We start from the raw sequence: 20,432 nt of genomic DNA on the forward strand, positions 1-20,432 counted from the left end.
CCATCCAGGGAAATGACAAGAGATAGCTAAAAGAAGAGAATCAGTTCTAATTACAGAGTGGGCGATGTGGTGATTGATGTGCTACAGTAACCGCCCAGGGGTGACACAGAATAGCACCACAGGGCCCTATCATTCCCACAGAATTCTTTCACCCAGTAAACAAATTAGCTTTGGCGTGTGTCCCAATATACGGTAAATTATGGACACATACCAATAGGCGAGTCGGTCAAAATGTTTTCTAGGCTAAGCCGTTATCCCGTCATCATGGGTATACTATCAGCTACCACCAGTTTCCAGTACAGAGGGAGCACAAAGGTTAGAAGAAGCTGGAACTTTCATATATTATGTATAGGTGAACCATATATGATTCATGATGAGAAATGCGGACACATTTAAGCTTCAAATGCAACGGTATTAAAACAGATCCCTCCACCCACCCACACATACACACACCCGTGAATTGGTCAAAACACGTGTAGTATATTTAGTATACATCTTTATAGATTCATACAGCTAAACGCCCTGAACTTTAAAAGCTGCCCTTACTTTTTTCGACTTTACCCCTTATTTCAGTTTATATTCTTAAGGTTTATTTCTGCAATTGTTTACTATCTATCGGACCGTCAGCTACGTCACGACACACCCCTATATGGTACGGAGACAGCTGGAAACTCAGCACGAGACTGAAAAGCTTCTCGACCAATTGGAAAAGACACTATTCCAGAGTGGAGAGTTGTGATTGGACATCTGGGAGGGGGATTATATATGTACAGATATGCCCGACTGCTAAACCATGTGGGGCGGGACTACGGAGAAGTGCTGTCCATCTATGTTGATACAGATCTGAAAAAAAAACTGGACTAACGGAGCGTCTGCCTACGTTGCTTTTCGCGTGGACTAATGTAAGTTATTTTAGACTTTCCCGTACCTTTGGGCGTGCCTCGCTCTCTGACGTGTTATAACACTTTTGTAGCATTATACTTAGGCCATTTACCCCCTCTCGTTTCGTTTAGCTTAAAACTGCTTTTCAAGCCGAGTGGTACACGCGCTTTTCAGGCCAGCAAAGTGGTGCTGCCGTTAACGTTAGCTGTTGTCATTGCTCTCTAGCGGTCTGCATTATTTTGACATGCAGCTGACACAAACAATGCGTCCAGTGAGGCTAGGTGTAATGCCATTGTAGAGAGGCCATTTTCACAGCCGTCCCGCTACTGTAACACAACAATTCAGTAATAAGCGTGGCGTGTGAAAATTAAAGGACACTTTGGCGGTGTGTGACCGCTGGTACCGCTGTTTTTCTTCTTTTTCTTTTACTACCCCGAGTCCGGTCCTCGATCAGGCTCAGCCCGCTTGTGTGTGAGGGAAAAGGAAAGGGGCAAAAAAAGAGTCTTTTTAATTATGTGTCAGTTGAATATGTACCGACACATTTACACGCCATGTAACCTCCGGTGGTATCGCAAATGCTCAGTTTGCTAGATTTTCTGGCTACACGTAAGCACTTGGTTGTACGCTCCAAGTCCTATTCGGGCAAACAAAACAGCGTTTAATGGCAAAGCGGCGTGGACGTGTTGCAAAGTTTAGTTTGAATGAAGTGTTGCATCATGTGTAACTACTGCTCCTCACACACGAGCCCGTGAAATGACTGTGGAAAAAAGTCCAAAGCCCCTTCCTCTGGATGTGTTTACCTCGAGCACGTCAGGTCGTTAAAATCGCCAGATTTATAGAATGACGTTTGGCGCTACAGTGTTTCCATGCACGAAATAACGGCACGTCAGCGGTAATGTTACCCAACTCCCACCTCTCCGACTGACCGTTAGACAGTCCTGCTTAATTCACTTGTCTTTTTTTTCTTTCTTTCTCTGTTTACAGTTTTTGTTTTATACAGAGGGCAACGTTTTTCAACGCGGGGGGAAATTGTTCACCTTTAGCTCCACTAGTTAGTGACCTGGCTGCAACATCTGGGCACCTCTCTGCTACTGTACAAAAGTGAAGGTTGATATGCAACATCAGGTAAGACGGAACTCACTGGCTTGGTTTTGTGGTGCATCACAGCTTCGCTTAGCGTGCGTGGCGATTCTTATCAGTTAAACACGAGCAAACAAAATGAAATCTGTATATTTAAAAAAAAAAAAAAAGCTTTTCGCTTTGTTTGCTCGCTGTGCCGTGTTCGGGATATTTGTGAAGCTCTGCCGCTTCTCCACTCGCCTCATCCCGGTGTCGTTTTGTGTGTTGTGTTATTGTTACTCCACATTCTACATGTGTATGTTCGCCTCCCCTGCAGCCCAGCAGCAGGGCCAATGCGCAAATCCCTATCCTTTATTACACTGCATTAAAATGAACATGTGTTAGCCTGGCGTGCAAAACAGCAGGCGGATTATTGATGTGGCTTTAGACACATCAATAATTTACGGGGTTGCATACTTTCCTTCTCAGAGGTTGTCCGCCTCTGGTGCTGAGGAGACTGCAGGGAAAAGACAAAGGGACAGATTAGCATGGAGCCAAGGGGAGCAGAGTAGACATGCATAGACTTCAGTAAGGTGACATGTTGTCTGAGTCTGCTGTCCCATTCTATTTTATGTCTTAAATATGCATTAGCAGATACGAGCCACTAAAAGGTCAAAGCTACACCATCTAGTGATTAATTTCAGTGTTTGTTTTTCACAAAGTAAACTTTAACTATCCTGAAACCTGTGCGTCTTTCATTCTCAGTCCTTAGTGCCCATCATATCATTTGTGTTTCTTATGTGTTTCAATTTAATAACACACTGTTAGGCTTGCTTTAAATAAGAAGAGGTAAATGTTTAACTCACTGGAAGAGCAGGACATATTTCTTGGGATGTTTCCACCTGCGCAGAGAGTGGTTTCCTTGACTTAATTATTATTTGTTTATATAGCTGTTTTGCTTTATTTTTAGTGCTAAAGTCTCTGTACGTCTTTTCATGCCAAGGCAACCAGGGCATCAGAAAGTTAATGCTAAAATGAAGAAAATGAGCTGGTAATTTGTCATATTATGGTTTTGTTGCATTATTTGTACATCTGTTTTTTGGTTTTTTTTTTGCCTAGCTCTTCTGATCTTACCTGCTTGTTGGTCTCCTTTGTCCCGAGGAAAAACACAATGCTAGCCTGTGCAATGACATGATTTCTTGGCTGCTTACGCTCATATTGCCAGGAACGATTCATCTATCTATTTTCTTAACACCTTATCAAATTTAAGGTTGCAGGGTGCAACCTATACCATATACCTCTATCGACTCACATAGGGTGAGATGGTACACTTATCACAGGGTTTAGCAAAGATTCATCATGCACTTGATCAGTGTTCACTTTATTACACTTCTATGAGTATGGGAGAAGCTAGAAGTTGAGATGAATTTGAATAGAAGCAGAAACCGTAATTTCTGCCACTTTGCAGTGTTATTTATTTCATTTAAAGGATCCTACCTCCCATCTATTACCTTAGCGGGATACACAGAACCTTTCTTCTGTAATGAGGTGCTTAGTGGGGCACATTGTGCTTGAGAGGTTTGTACTCGCAGAGTTACAGGCAACTTGTAAAATGATAACAGATGCATAGAGTCTTCAAGGTGGAGAGTGCTGTTTTGAAATTCCCAGGAATATGAAATGCACATGTACATACATGTGCACATGCACACGTACTTGTTAGTGCGTGTTACATTTTTTTGTCTAACTTTATGCCGGTCAAGTCATCTGTGATTTGTGTACTAAAGTCTCGTGGCAATGCGGGCACAACCACTTTTCTTACATGTTGAAAGTGATCTTGGGTAAAAACATTGAAGATAAGATAAGCAGAGTCATTGCTCTGATGGGGATAGAAAATCAATCACTTTAAAAATGTAAAATTTTAGAGGGAAGGCTCATTATAAAATCTAAATAAAACCAAATCCCCTGGTTGAAATCAGTCCTATAAAAATCAGTTTTTAAGATCAGGGTATGTATTAGATGGTAACCCCATACCCTGGTTGTCAGCATTTTTCAATAACACTTGTTGATTGTTTAAGGTTTTTTTTTTTTGTGTTTTTTTTTTATTTGGCACGCTGCACACAAAAACTTTTGGGTCTGATTTGGAGAATTGGCTATTTGCTGGTGTGAGTTCAACTGAATACTTCTGTTCATCTCCTTATTGATTAAAACACCTGCAGAAGCAATAGTGTTATTTTTCTAAAGCTGCTTGATCCAAATAGTGATAAAGCTTGTTGAATAAAATGACTATGTCCTTAATTGTACTAATTAATCTTACATTTAACCTGGACACTCTAGCTTTTAAAATAAGTGATTAGGGTTGGACAATAGGCTCTGCACAAACTGCAGTCATGTGGCATCTGGGTTGCAAGTAGGGCTTGGTGATAAAATAATAAATGATAACACAAAGAGACAGTGATTTCGCAAATGCAGCAGACTACTATACTGAAAAGACATGGTGCCAGTAAGCACATGTAGAATTTAAGTGGCTGATTAAAGTAATTGACACTCTTTGCCAACTCCCTGGCCCAAGTCATTTCTTTCAGAGGGCATTTTCACAGCTGAGGCATAGAGAGACAGTTGAATAGCTGTGTCTTCTTCTAGTTTGCTGCCAGATTGGATTTGTGGTTAAGTTGTACATCCATAAATGAGCCTCACTGTCTATGTCACTGAGACAGTGATGCACTTCCTGTACATTTTTTAAAGTATCCATTAAATTTGCTGATTGCTTGCTTACCCTGGACCATAAGGGAAATAATACAGAGTAGTCTCTTGAGATTTATTTTGCATTCATATCATGTTCTTGTTATTTGTTTGGAATTGACCAAAGGAGTTAGTTTCCCGTTTTGTTTGTATGCTTCTGCAACATTTGAAGCCTTTGACTGGTCGGAATTAAGAGTTTAGTTTATTATATATACACCTACAGTTGTAAATGTCTTGCAGTATATTTATCATGTTCAAATTCTGACAAAAATAAATTAAATTAACCTCATATCTAAGGAGTAAAAAGGAATCTTTAAGCTTGACAGAAATAGTGATTTGATTTATATGATGATATATATCAATATCAACTGGTGTGAAAAACATTACTGTGATTCAAGTATTTTGTAAGTGGAAAAGCATAAAACTATAGCAAACTATCACCACTGGTTTGACAGTTGCCGATCCCTGGTGCTGATGGATATCGACATCATCCATCGGCACAATCCTAGTAGAGATACAGAGACGAGGTTCTTCTTTTTAATCTTCTTGCTTCTCAGAGCGTTACAGCTTGAGTCAGTCATGGTCGCAAAAAAATAGTTTTCCTTGTTTACGCACTTGCATGTGCAGCAAAATTCATGCTGAAGAGCTTGCTACCATACAGGAGAGCAACAGTGCAACATCATCAGAAAAAAGGGGACAATGCAGAGCAGATCGAAATATCATGTCCTTCATTTTAGCCAATAGCAGTACCGATTAGCTCAACCACCATCATCAGATCAGGATGGGGTGTTGTCTTTGGGCTTAGAGAGATAAGCACTTGCTGGCCTTTACCACACATGAATGAATCAGGCTATTATTAGGTAGTATTTATAATACCGTCAAAGGTATGTGGACACAACTTTAAAGTATACTGACAGTAGCAGTGTTCTCATTCTTGTGTTTTAATTTGTCCATATATTGTTGTTAATGCTTTCAGTGTTTTCTCTCTGACCTTTTTCTGTTCAGTTAAAAAACTCAATACAATATCTTTTCTCTTTTTTCTTCTGCTGCTCTGGTGATCATACCAACCACTATCTCCTCAATTTTTTGTTGTTTGTTTTTTAAAAAACAAACACATCACTCCCTGTGTGGCGAAGGTTTTCCCCCAAGGGAAAGGACTAAAAGACACCAGGTGTTTTGTAGTTTCAAAATTTTAAGCCTGCCAGCTGTTGGATTTCTGCTATGAATGATAAATCAGAAATTCAGTTGAGGAAAACAGATATTTTTCTGCTTCGTGGTGTTCACATGTAATAGATTTTCCTTTATTCCCATAGCCACATCTCCTCTCCACCTCCCTTTTTAATGCGAACATGCTCAACAGGGGCTAATAGATTCCTTATGAGAGGTAATTGTGTAGCTACAACATAAATGCAGGGGAGGTTCTGGTGTTGTGGTTAGTCTGATTAGGTCTTGTTTGAAGCCCTAAGGGATTTGGCGAGATAAACGTCAATAGCAGCTGACCTCACAGCCTAAGGTCACAGGCTACCATGCAAGTAGCGCTCACAGAGCTGCAACTTCTCTGGGTCCCACACTGAATGTTGGTAAACAGTGGCGTAGATCACAGGGTTTGTGCACTATGTTGTGGTCAAGTGCAACTTTGCATAACACTAATGGGGTTAGAGGTTCAATTTCCACAAGGCAAAAATGCTTGCACCACTGGAAATAAAAAGCTTTTTGGATAATAGATCTCCAGTCAAGAGACAAACAGTTCCTCTGTGCTCTTGCTGGAAATTCTTTTCTCAGGGATTTTAAAATGTTTTGTCAGGAGCCATTTTAATTTGATGTAGTTTTCAAGATTGCAGGGATGGTTGAATATTGGGTGAGGGTTTTTCGTCAGAGGTCACAGTAACCGAATATTGTTATCCATTTAACAGAAAAATTTGACTGCACGCTGCCATAGCGACAGATTAAAATTCTGGTGGTGGAGCTACTGTTAAATGAAATACTACTACTACTAATGATAATAATAATAACAGGACAGAATGAGTTGAAGTTAGAGCTTGCTAGGGCTAAATTAAAATCCCAATTACATTTTGGCTTGAATTGACTGAATGATTGTTCACTGACAACATTTGCAAATTTGTACTATAAATGTGTTGCTACTTTGTGTTATCTATCTGTCAAGGTGGGGTTTTTATAATAATAATAATGCATACTTTATTGATCCCCGTGGGGAAATTCCTCTCTGCATTTAACCCATTCACTCAGTGAAGCAGTGGGCAGCCACCAATCTAGCTCCTGGGGAGCAGTGTGTAGGGACGGTACCTTGCTCAGGGGTACCTCAGAGTAGCCGTTCAGTGGATTCGAACACCTCGACCTTCCGATCATGGGGTGACCACGCTACCTACTGAGCTATCCCTGCCCATAAGATATTTTGCAATATGATTGTGCTTCAAGTATTGAAACAGACTGGTGGTGTTGACTTTGTTTTCTGAAGCTGTTTCGTTTTTGACTTTGTTTTTTGTTTGGTGTCATCTTTGTCAAAATGTGTCCATCACGGCAGGCATAAGATTTTTAAATTTTTTTTTTTGTACGAGCTGCTCGGGTTGCAAAGTCGACTCAATGATGCTTCCATGTTTGGCCAAGCATTAATAGAAAAAAAAAAAAACAACCAGTCAGTTTTTTAAAAAGATATGGGGCAGAGTAGGATCTGAATGTCAGTTTTGATTAATTTTTGCTTTTTTTTTTTTATAAAAAAATAATAATGAAAACTGATAACAAGCTCTGGTACTTGCACCATCTGAGAGTCCATATTCAATTGGTGACATCTGTTTGCTTCCTTGGAAGAAATGTTAACCATGCTATCACGCTTCCTTATGAGGTGTGAAGTGTGGTAGTAGTGAGTTCATGAATGCATGCACTTTTTATATTTTTGCTATTGTCATTTAAAATAAATTGTAATGCTATTAAATCTGTGCTATTTTTTTTTTATCACATTGTGCATCAAAATGATAGACAATGGCAAATCTAACACAATCTCTGTGTAATATATGATTGTGTTAGTGTTTGTGCACTCTGGCTTTAAACAAAACATTTATTACCGATTCTTGGTCTTGGACATTTTCCTTCAACCAGATCAATTTCAATTAAATTGAAAGTGGCCGTACCTTTGATGAATAGTTGGAAAATTTGCTGCGGTGATGAAATTACGTCTTCAGGTAAAGATCTAAGATCAGTCAATTTAACGTACAGCATCATCCACTTACCTGTTAGACTGATTTAAAATAAAACACGGGCTTGCATTTGTTTTAGCATGGCCTGCACAGTTTAATGTGCCCAGAGGACAACAGGAAACTAAAATCACTATTCTGTCTTTGCAGAGGTAGATTGGTGTTCAGGTGATTAAAAAGGTGCCAAGGTCTAAAATAATAAGTAGCAAACACCCGATACAAGAAGCATATACTTATTGCAACATATAATTCTTTATACCTGTAAATATAAAAAGAGACAAATGTTTTATAAGCAACAGGTGAGTAAGGAGTGATGGAACTGAATTACTTGAGTGTGTTATGTCAGACATTGTACTGCTGTAGGATATTACAGAATTAATCCACACGTTTCTGTTTTCCTGCCCACCCCCGAGCATGGAACAGACTTTTAGAGGTTCTGCGTCACATTTTGTGCTTTGAATGTTGATGAGAGTGATATATGTACAGATGGTATTGAAGCTGGCAGAAAAGCAGTCCATCAGCCATAGATTCAGTCTATGCAATGAAAACCTTGTCCACAGGCTGGCAAAAATAAGCCAGTCACAGTTTATTTCTACAGCTCATGCTGGAGGACAAGATACACACTCTTTAAAAGAAGGAATCAAATTGTGACTGTTTATCCTGAATTGCACAAATCATTAAGTGTCTTTGATTCATTTTAATTAAAGTCAGGCAGCCAAACTTAAAATGCAAAAGATATTTCTTAAAGCAGCAGAAAAGCTTTTTGTTACCATCGCTGCCACCTCTGTGGAAGATTAGACACACTTTCCATTGATTTAAACTTTGGGCTTTTTAATTAGAGTGATGTGAGACTTCACTTGGATGTGTTTTACAGCCACACTAAAAGCACGACTGGCTCATTACTGTAGTCACTCATTAAACCCAGGAGCACATGTGTTTCAGAGAGTGCATGAGAATATGGCGAACTGGACTGTTATTTAACAGAAGACACAGGGAGAGTGACGGACAGCTCTCAACACCAAGCCTTCAGTGCAGAGTGTTTTGAGTTGGACAAAAAAAGTTTTTGTAATTTTTTTGTAATTTGAATTAAAATGAAAGCAGCTATGTGTAGTTGGCAGCAAATTTGGAGTAAGGACTGGTCATCGATTAGTGTAATGTTATTTTGGCTTCAGCTGTCCCTCAAATGGGTAACATCATATCATTTTCATCATGTCAATATTTCATTTTAAAAGGATCGTAGAATTTCTGACTGTTGCAGAGAAATGTTGGAGGATGAAACTCTGAAATGAGATTCAGGCTTCTGTCTGTCCTACTGTGTCTGTCTACGGAGGCCCACTGTAAGGGGCTTTCACTGAGCTGCTAACCCTTCTTCTGAGCTCTTTTTTCCCCCCATTCTTATTTCCACTTTCCTTATGCTACCTTAGCACAGAGACAGAGAGACAAGCCCACTGAAGACGATTGGCTGTTGCTTAACGGGCCCCTTACAGAAGACTCCGCCCATCTCACCCTGTTTGTCCAATAATTTGTCATCCAGAAGGGCAGTGGATGACCAAGCAATCCACTGTATATGTGCACACAGGTTCTATGGTGGTCATTACTACTGGTGTAATTATGTCCTTCTTCTCACTACTTCTGCTTTCGTGCAGATTTTTTGACACGTGTACATAAGCGCTATACAAATACAGGCCATTTACCATTTACCATAATCACTTTGGATCCAGTGTAAATTTAAAACAACAGGCAGATGCCAGCAGAAAAAGCAAAGACAAAGCATATCTTGGCTCAGAGGCAGAGCACTTTTATTCTGTGTTTTTACACACAGTCACAGGGAAGCACACACTCTCTCACTATTATTTTCTCTTATTCAGAGTATTATATTATGGCCTGCAATAGTCAGTTAAGACTCTTTATAGTTGGATTTTGTTTTTACGCGTATTTTCTGTTTGTTTCTTTGCCATTCCAAATTGTTCAAGAGTTTCTAAAATAGTTTGAAATAGCAGCTTGTGAAATTCTGTGATGATTGATGTCAATGTTTACAATAAGTTCTTTTTTTTTTAAAAAGCTAAAAAAGTAAAAGCTATGAGATCAATACATTTCAACCTAAATATAAAACAGTAAAATAAGTTTTCTCTGATCTGTTTTTATGGCAGCTGAATTGAGAATGTTGTTACAGATGTATCCATTTAATGTCCATAATTATTCACCACAGTTAGTAGGATGACCTCTGCATCAGATGATAGAGGAATCCAAATGTTGTATTGATTTAGACAAATAGCGTTTCTTCCCACATTTTTCTTCTTACTGCACAGATTAATGTTTCTGTCCATCCGAAAAATCCTGAAGCCAGGTACGGTCACACTGTCGTTTAGGAAGTGTTAGTGTAGCAACTCCTCCATGAAACACATTGGAGTACACTCTGTAAGCTCTCTGGGTCTCAGTCACATCACTAAGCTCGTCCACATTATTGCTCAAAGAGCTCACATTGTTATGGTGATGGCTGGAGCCTCTTAACCCTCTCAGGCTCAAATTAAACTTTTTGTTGCTAATGCACAACCAAGTCCTGCAGTGGTACTTATGAGTAAAAAAAAACTCATAAAATATGTATGTGGGGTAATCAGGTTGTTAGTTTTTAACTGTTGCAAATCGGCAACGCCTGCCTTGAGAGGGTTAACTCTCCACTGAGCTCCAGCTCTGAAACTCTGTCCTTCTAAAGTGTTGTCAAAATCATTAATAAAATTGATATTTTTTTAAGGTGTCAGGAAAACAGTTTTTTTTCCCATCAAAGAATAAACTTTATAGTTAGAACTTTGTCTTGAATAATCAGACAATATAAACTGTGGCTTACATTAATACTTATAATATAATATAATATAATATAATATAATATAATATAATATAATATAATATAATATAATATAATATAATAATATTTATTTTGAATTAAATGGGAGAAACAAACAGATTAAGAATGGATCTCGAAAAGGAGTTTTTCCTATGGTGGTGTTATGTTAATTAGTTCCACAGGTGGTAAGAGATTTTTATTTGCATACTTCTCCACTAGCAAATGCTTACAGGATGGGTTTAATTCAAAGCAGCTTTCCCTGTTTTTTTTTCTTTCTTTGTGTGTGTGTGTGTGTGTGTGTGTGTGTGTGTGTGTGTGTGTGTGTGTGTGTGTGTGTGTGTGTGTGTGTGTGTGTGTGTGTGTGCGTGCGCGCGTTTCGGTTTGTTTACAAAGTTGTCCTTAAGTCAGATTCCTGTTAGCAGTAAAATCTTAATATGTCTTTAAATGTGCTCTGTCACACTACATCATGCAGTCTCTGCCTTTTCTTCTGTCATTGTTTTTTTGTTGTTTCTTCTTTTGCCAGCGTTTTACAATTTTTTGTTTTTCTCTGCCCCAGTTTCTCTCTGTCCTGTTGCTATTTTCCATCACTTTTTTTTGCATCTTGTACCGTTTAAAGCTCTGTTTGCTTCTGCCAGTAGCTGGAGTTTGCTTGGGTCACATTTGTTTTAGTGCTACACTGATAGATGCTTGTAGTATGCTCTCCAGAGAGTACAGTAGACTGCTGCGCAGACACTCTTGCCAGCCTCTTTCTCTAACATATGTATACTGTATTCTGCCATCACCAAATGATTTATTTTAGAAAATGATGCAACTTGAACTCTATAAAAGAAACTGAGATGTGTGTGTGTAGCCACTTAGATGCTGCTTTTATTACACTTGCCTTTGTTATTTAAATAAGTGTGCTCTATTTTAACCAAGTATTCTCTGAATATAGTACATTTTCAGTTGACAAGGTCTTACTGTTTCAAACATATAAATGAATCTTAAAATCCCTTTTTTGTCCCTAGTTTTGTGGTATTATAATTTTTTTTGAAGTTACTGGAATATTTTGTTGTTTTTGTTTACCCATTATGCTCTTTGGGCTGGGTAACAAAGTTGGATAGAAAACACAGCCATAGAAGTGTAGACGGGGTTAGTCGGCAGCAAACAGCAGGAGGTGTGTGAAGAAGTAAAAGATGGCTCAGGCCACCAAGGCTGTTCTCATGAAGCAAAGCCAATAGCGCCAGTAATTATAAAACTGCCTAAAATGCTGTCTTTGTAGACAGGCTTACTGGTGTGTGTTGTTTGGTGGCAGTTTTGTGACTCAAGTCAAATTACAAGGAAATAAAGTGTCATTACTTATTTCTTGCAGCTGTAACTGCGCATTTTAAAAATGTAAAAAAACAAAATGCAAAAAGCACCACAAAGAATTTAATAATGCACATATCTTATATATCAGTTTCTTTCACTATTGTTTTATTTTCTGCTTTGTACCTCATACCCTGCTATTACTGAATTATCCCACACATGTCTGAAATGATGGCACTGTTATGATGTTTGGCAAGATCAGGAGTGGTAAGGGTTTACATTTAAAGCCAAAGAGAGAAAATTTCTACTCTAGGAAATAGAAATCTGAGGGAAGGCTACAATTATGTTCATATTTGCACTATGCTAACAGTAATATTTTTTATGAAGTAGAAAACCCTAAATCGAGCAGTCTGCTGATTCTGTCTACTTATTTGTCTCTTTGCTACGCATGCTGACAGATAACTAAAGCTTGTCAGCTACTGGTGTCAAAACTACCACCCTTTTCCTGCTTTTTCAAAATTAGTTAGTGCATATGGTTTGTGTCCCATACATTTATTTATTTATTTATTTTATTTTTATCTTTTGCACATTCTGAGCATTTAGCAAGATTTGGGTTGATGGATGACTATATTTTGGTGTCTGCCCGTTCATGATGTTTCCTGTGCTTGTGTGTGTTTGTGACTAGGGATGGGTATCGTTTAGGTTAGGATACCAGTACCAAAACCGGTACTTTTGAAACGGTGCCGGTGCTTAAACGGTGCTCGAACTGGTGCTTAAAGAATGGAGAACACAAAATTGGTCCAAAAACCTCTCATGTTCAGCTGTTTTTTTGTAAAAAGATAACAATTTTAACAAGTTTAACTGTTTTCCACTTTTTCTTTGGTCATTTTAGCCTTTTTGGCCAGGGTGAAGGGAGTACCTGCCATCAAACAAGAAGACAGCCGCATGTAACTACAACGGTGTTTGCGAGTTCACCTTACATGTATTAATTTAATAACGTGGTTAGCTTACACACGAACAACATTAAGCTACTCACCCAGAGAAGAACAGGTGCTGCTGCCATCATCATCCGTCATCATTTCTACTACACTGGCAGGGCTACGGGCCAGGACTCTCCTCTTCGGGTTTTTGGGGGATGTTGCTAACTTCGAATCGAATTTTAATCACGATTACGATCTGGGCTTTCAACGATCATTAAAAATGACTGAGCCGATTATTAGCCCCTCCCTCATTTATCCGCGACACCTTAAAGGCCGGTCCGTGAAAATATTGTCGGGCATAAACCGGTCCGTGGCGCAAAAAAGGTTGGAGACCGCTGATTAAGAGGACCCGAGGGAAGCTCGGAAAGCTAAGCAGAAGTTATTTGGAGAGGAGAGTGACTGCCGTTGGTTGAAAAGAGAGGTAAAAAAAACTTCAGTGGTGTTGCACACTTTTATATTATTTTTTAAAGTCATTATTCAATACATTGTTATTGTTAACCCTTTAAATCCGGTCAGAGCAGCACGCTCCGTTTTGTGTAACTATTTTTAAATCCCTGTAGAACCTGAACCTTGTAAGCTAGCGCAATAATTTGTTTTGCATATGAAACTTACATCTTATGCCATCAGCTTGTCCTCGGTCACGGTTTCCTTCCACATAAATTGCATAAAAAGCGCTTGCAGGAACAAAAACATAATATTCCAGAAACACGCTTTGCCGATCCGATCAGCTGTTCGTAACACTTCGCACATTGAAACAGACGTCACCGCTAACTATCACATGTCCGCCATTTCCTGCCCGAAACCGGAAGTGATGTCATTTTCGCGGAAAATGTAGTTTGTTTTTTTTACTTGTAGGCCTTTAAAGCCTATACTGGTCATGCTTGACTTTTCTGAATAGTTTCTGGGATGCTTAGAACTCGAATTGCACTGTTGGAAATAGTTTATTTTGATGCACCTGCTGTTTTCTTTGCAAATTTGCATCATAGGATTGTTTTTGTTTTTCCTGCAGTATATAAAAATTGCTGTATCTCCAAAATAAAACTATGAAGACACTCAAAATAAACTTTTTTGTATTTAAAGTTTTGAGGGATAAACCTCTTAAATTTCTCCAAGTAGAAATATATGTTAAAAAACAAAAACAATTTTCAATTTTTTTGTAGTTTATTGCACTTTTTTGCAATTAATGTAGTTACTATGGACTTAATGCATACATATTATTAAAATATGGGCTATAACAGTTGTATAGCAACTTGAAATGCTCCCACAAATGGCACTACAACATGTAAAAAAATAATATAAGCTCTGGCGGACTTGGTTCTATAGTAGGTCTTAAAGGGTTAAATAAATATCGTCAAATAATCGCGATCTCAATTTCAGTGAAAATAATCGTGATTATCATTTTTGCCATAATCGAGCAGCCCTAGCTATCGGCTTTTAACACAATGCTATACGTCGCCAGGTGTTTCATCAGATTTGAGGTGTCACCTCCTTTGCACAGTATCACCTTAAAGCACTTGTTGCAGGCTGCTGAGTTTGCATCTTTTGCTGTGAAGTACAGCCAGAATTTGACCGCTTCGGCTTGGGCATTTTTAATCTGTAGCTCTGCTCTAAAAGAGCGTATGTACTTGGGCCCGCCTACTATCCTTGGAAAAGTAAAATGGCTAGAACCCAAAGTGTATGACATCTCAGGGAAAAAAAAGCTGCTTTTCGGTCTAGTTACTACCGTTTATGTCAGAACTGGTGCCGTAATGGCACCGGATACTGGTGCCGTAATGGCACCCATCCCTATTTGTGACATACTTTTGTCTGAATCTATGTGGATGACGTTTATTTCAGTGTCGGCGGCTGTGGGCGTCTGCAAGATCCGACATTCCTGGATCTGGCAGCTGTGCCGAAGTTTGTGTGTGTGTGTTTGTGTGTATTCCGAGCTTGTGTTTCGCAAAGAAAATGCTCCTGTTTGATTTTGATTTTGTGTAGTAACCCCACACTTTCTCCACACCATGTACAATTCTCCCAGTTTTTTGTCACCTCCAGCTACTTCCCCATCACTGTTTTTCTCAGTCTCAGATTTTCCTTTCTCTCTGTTTTGCAGATTCACTTCCTGAGTGTGTGTGTGTGCATTTTAATGTGTTCTCACATTGCCATTATTGTGTCCTTTTGGTCAGCTTACACCATTTTCCGTTATGTAATATATTTACTGCACTAGATGGTTCCTTTTGTTTTCAACTTTGCTCAGTGGCCAGGTGCACCTAGCTACTTCAGATGGCCATTTTGGTCACTCTTTGTGCACACGTCTACCAGGAAGTCATTTATACAAATTAGCTGTGTGAGGTCTAGTTTCAGGAAGGTCACTAAAACGGAAAAGCAATTGCCTGGAAGGAAGGATATTTTTAGTCATTGTGTAAAAAGTGATCAAACGATTCAGAGATTTTTCAACAAATGACAAAAAACAGTTTTTTGTTGGTTGAGGAAAAACAAATTATGAACTAATGAAGAAAATACATTAAAACAGCAGAAATCACATTAGGGAATTATAGTGCTGTGCAAATAAAGGGCTGTACAATAATTGTATTTGACCACTTCCAAAGAAATTTGTGTGTGTGTGTGTGTGTGTGTGTGTGTGTGTGTGTGTGTGTGTGTGTGTGTGTGTTTGTGTTTAGTCACTTGACCACTGAACGTTAAACCAGTGTTGTGTCTACACATAATGGACAACCTGGCAAAGATGCAGTCTTATCTTTAGTCATTCTTCTTAGTAGCCTGTAACAAAAACACACCAATTGTTTCCATTACATTAGTTCAGTTGAATCAAAAAAAAAAAAAAGATGCCAAATTACAGACAACTGAACTGAAAATCAGTGTTAACACATCCCATGGAGTACAGCAGTGAGTTTGCACAGCCGTCTGTGAAACATGGTGGAGGCTGTGTCATGGTGCATTTCAAAATTGATGGAGTTATGAACGCAGGAACGTGCCAGATTTTCCTCCACCATGCAATAATAACTGGAATTTGGTTGACAACAGTGGTGTTCAGCATGACAGTGATCCCAATCACACTGCCAATGCAGGAGGAAAAGCATGCCTGAATAGAAAAACATACAACCAAACACTATCAGTCATGGACTGGCCTCCTCAGAGCCTAGACCTCAACATTGAAGCAGTGAAAAACAGAGCAAAAGGAAAGCCATGAATTGTTTTCCCTGGCCCGGTCTCTCTTCAAACAGATGCAGCAGTGGGTTGATTGGCATGCATGATAGAGGCTGGACATTGTAAAGACGTGTTGGTGTCACAATGAAGAAGGAAAAAATGTATGTTCAGTAGTATTTAACAGTGACACATTGTGTTATTTTAGCATTTTGCTGTAGTTTTCTCCATCCATATTAGGTGAACAGAATAGCAACCTTTAATTATAGTAGCCCTTTAATTATGCACAGTTCTGAGTTTTATGCGATTCCAGTGTTATTCAGCATGGAGCATAAACAACCAGTGTGTTTTTTAACTATTGTGGCCAAACAGTGGAATGTTAGGTCGCCTGTCCTGAGTCCCACTTGCTGTAAACCAGAATGAAACCAAGTCCTAAAGCAGACACAGAGTAGAGTTCTGGTAGGGCATCACCAGGATGGGTTAGCACACTTCTGATGGGATGTATCATACAGAGTAAATTTATATCATTACTTATTTCACAAATGTTCTTTTTATTTGAAAAAAGTGTACTTAAGCAGCAAACATAAAATGCTGTTACAGAGGTTTGGACAGTGTTAACTCATTTTTATTGCTTTTTCCTAATGGATCATAAATTTCACAAAGATCCTGAGAGAGAAAATGAATGATACAGAGTGAGGGTTAGGTAGAGGCTTTCGCCCCCATCCTCCAGCCTCAGAGGCCTCTGGGCTGGCTGGGAGCCAGGGGCAGCCGGGAGGTGAGGTATTTTAATTCACCTTAGAAAGGAAATTGGAAAGGAAATTATTTGCACCACAGTGAGGCAGACAATGGAGGCAAGTTTTGTGATAGTGAGTATGCCACCAGGCAGTAGTTAGACCAGAGATGTTTCAGAAAACAGATTCAAGGTAACAAATACTACCAAATTATAGTGTTATGATTGAAGGGTGCAAAACAGAAGCATATGAAATTCCAGACATGTTATTATAACTCGTCCACTGAGTACAGAACAAAGCGTGTGGGCCATAACATACAAGGAATACAGTAGACATGCAGCAGAAAAGAAAAAATCTTAATTAAGGTGTAGGGCTGGGCCATATTATACCGTTCACGGTAATACCGGTATAATGTTAGGCAACGATAGGAAAATGAAATATCGCGATAGAATGGGAGTAAAACGCGCATGCGCAGTGCCTTTGTTTTCATACGCACATGGCCGATTGTTGAGTGAAACAGATGAACCAGAATTGGTTTGTAAAAATGGTGCAACTTCCGTGATGTGGAACTGGTTTGGTGTTTGTCCGTCAGATACACAACAAAGCACATTTTTTTGCAGAACATGCAAGCGGCCGTTGTCATTGTCATATTTGTCGGACTAAGATGCTCTTAAATCTGGGAGTAATCTGGGTCCTAAACTCCGTATGCTTCAGGTCAAACAACACTGCAGCATCACTTAGAGTTAAAAACTGTCTAAATTCTTTCATCTTTAATAAAACGATCAGCATTGCTGCTTTACCAGGTGTAACTATAAAGTTTAACTTCCAGGCATCCATGAAAACAAAAGTTATTACATTTAACGGAGTTAGAAGTTAGCAGGAAGCTAGCGGAAGTTAGCTCGCTAGTTTCGCTAGTTACCTAAGCATGATATTGCATGTTCTGACTGAGAGATTTCTGAAAAAAATCAAACGTACAGCTCTGCTATCACTTCCAACATAAATGAAGACAGGAAACTAAACAGCAGTGACGTTTGTAGGGTTACTGAAGTTGGGCTAGCTGGTATATAATGATGTGCTACGTGACCGCTAGCGATACAGCTATGTTAGCATAACATAAACAGTGAAGCTGGAGGACGAACACTAACACTTTTCCACTTATAAAAGTTAACGTGAAGGTTCTTCATGGTTAGAGACAAATGCAATCGCATGGCAGGATGCTGTAAACGGACCAAACTTCAGTCAGGAGAACAACTGAGATAATCCATCCACAATACGAGGTTAGTCATTAATATACTGCAACAACATGGGAATAGATCAGCTGCCAGAGAATTCAACATTAATGAATCAATGGTACAGAAGTGGAGGAAGCAAGAAGAATGAGTTTAATAAAGTTTGATTTATCTGACTGCTTTGTTTCACTTAATGTGCCTTATAATCCCGTGCACCTTATGGTCCGAAAAATGCGTACTGCACACTGCAGTTTAATGTTGCAAAGCACCTCTTTTTAACTTCAGTGGATATTATACATGGTTATGCTCAGGATATGTCAGCATTTCCAGTATTTAGTATTTAGTATAAATACTAAATACTAAATACTAAATACTGGAAATGCCTTTTGGTTAAACTTTCAGCAAGGAATTTGCATTTGCACTGTTACATTTTTATAAAGCTTTAATGTACATAAAAACCAGCTTCTTGTTTAAGTGAAAATAAATGGAAGGTTGTCTTTTTGCGCTAGTAATGTTGTGGAGTTGTATTTTGTCTCGCATCAATTATATCGTCGGTTATATCGTTATCGCAAATTTTCAAATATATATCGTGATAAATATTTTTGGCCATATCGCCCTGCTCTATTAAGGTGTATGAAATCTGTTTCTCTTATACCACTCATCTGTATTTTACAAATCAAAAATGTGGTTTAGGGAAAAATCAATTTGTACCGCTGTCCTTACAACCTCTTCTCAGATGACAGCTCTCATTAAATGGGTGAAATGATGTGTGGATACAAACTGCAATTTGACAGGTTGAAAAGCACACAATTGTGAGTCATTGTGTAGTTGGTAATGTCATGATTAATGTTTGAATGTGTGTAGGTAAATTAGTTAAGTTTTCCCCTGTGGTGGTGGTTTGCAGCAGCTGTTATGTTAAGCCTTGGGTCTCATATGGTTTTCACATTAGAGTCAATGCCAAAACCCAGCATGCAGGTACGTTTATATATTAGGAGGTTGGAAAATGAGAATGTCGTATGTTTTACTTAAGTAGAGAGGCTGTTGAAGCAAGCAGGAAGGCCATAAACGTTAGTCATCAGTGTCTATCTCCGCTGTAGATTTATATTACAGTTTTTCTCAAATGCTAAAACACATGTCACAAACGTTACCACCAGGTCCCCCAATGTCCAAACACAACACCCTTCTCTAAAGCTACATAAACATAACCACACCTTCCCACTGCAAAACTCAAACTCCCACACCAAGAGAGCAGCTCGAAGCTGTCAAAACTATAAACACTATACACAGCATTACACACTACAGCAAAACAATTGAAAACACAATGCTCAATTTGTGAGAAGGTTCTTTGTTTCATAACTGCCAATGCATATTTTAGAAACTATACAGTAACGGATCGTCGTAGATCCCTGCAGAGGATTAGGCATTTAGATTTGTGAGTTTCATATGAGTAGTATAAATCTATAGAAAATCCTGCATGTACGTACACTACTGTAACACAACTCAATGCAAAAACAGAATCTATTGCACACAACAGTAATCTTGAAAACATGAACAGGGTGTGAAGTTTTTTTATTTACGTTATTCACACACACACACACCACAATCACTGTGCGGCATCATGTCGCTGAGCTGTTGCTCGCATCTCGTCCGTAATGATGGTACGAGGTTGTCTTGCTCTCCCTCCTGGACCTTCTCCTCTCCCATGTTGGCCTTCTCCTCTTCCTCGTTGGTCGCTCCTCTTCCTCCTCTCATTTGAACTCCTCTTCCTCATTGGCCTGCTCCTCTTCTTCCAGGGCCAGCTCTTCTCCCTCCTCTGCATCAAATTCCTCTTCCCCTGACTCTGCCTTCATCCATTGTGTTTGTTTGGAACCTTCAGCATACTGTGCACTCTGAACTTGCTTTTACATGTGGGTACAGCATTAGCAACAAGTGTCTTCAATTTTGAGTCATTGTGTGTAGTGAATGACGCCAGGTGTGTTCCCTGTGTTCAAAGATTGGTGACTGTGGCAAGCATTTTGCATCACATGGGCTTTCATTTGAGAATATGAGCAGAGTTGTTTTGCAACATGTGTTTTAGCAAGGAAAAATGTGTTTAGATTTATGAGTACAGAGGGTTGTGTTTTGTGAATTGTGTCTTCATGTGACATGTGTTTATGGTACTGGAATATGGTGGCTACATTTAGTAAATGTGTTTAGACTACTGGTCATTTGGGTTACAGGATTGGCTTTTGTGTTTTAACATTTGAGAAAAACTGTAAGTGCTGTACTTGTTTGAAGGTCTGGCTCCTCAGTTCTAGTTATTATGGGTTATGGATGAAAATAGCATTATCTGC

The 20,432-nt window shown here is 39.0% G+C and overlaps 1 protein-coding gene across 6 annotated transcripts in view; it reads left to right on the top strand.

Moving 5' to 3' along the window:
- Window positions 1-799: 799 nt before the first annotated feature.
- LOC308407120 (vitamin D3 receptor A) overlaps window positions 800-20,432 on the top strand; it is an 88,176-nt gene continuing 68,543 nt past the window's right edge. For all 6 annotated transcript variants that reach the window (XM_080898573.1, XM_080898574.1, XM_080898577.1 and 3 more), the window contains exons 1-2: window positions 800-902; window positions 1,867-2,007. The gene's annotated coding sequence lies outside the window, so the exon portion shown is untranslated. The remainder of the gene's footprint in view (window positions 903-1,866; window positions 2,008-20,432) is intronic.

This window comes from Rhamphochromis sp. 'chilingali' (assembly GCF_963969265.1).
Source record: "Rhamphochromis sp. 'chilingali' genome assembly, chromosome: 12".
In the NCBI taxonomy this organism is placed as follows: domain Eukaryota; kingdom Metazoa; phylum Chordata; class Actinopteri; order Cichliformes; family Cichlidae; genus Rhamphochromis; species Rhamphochromis sp. 'chilingali'.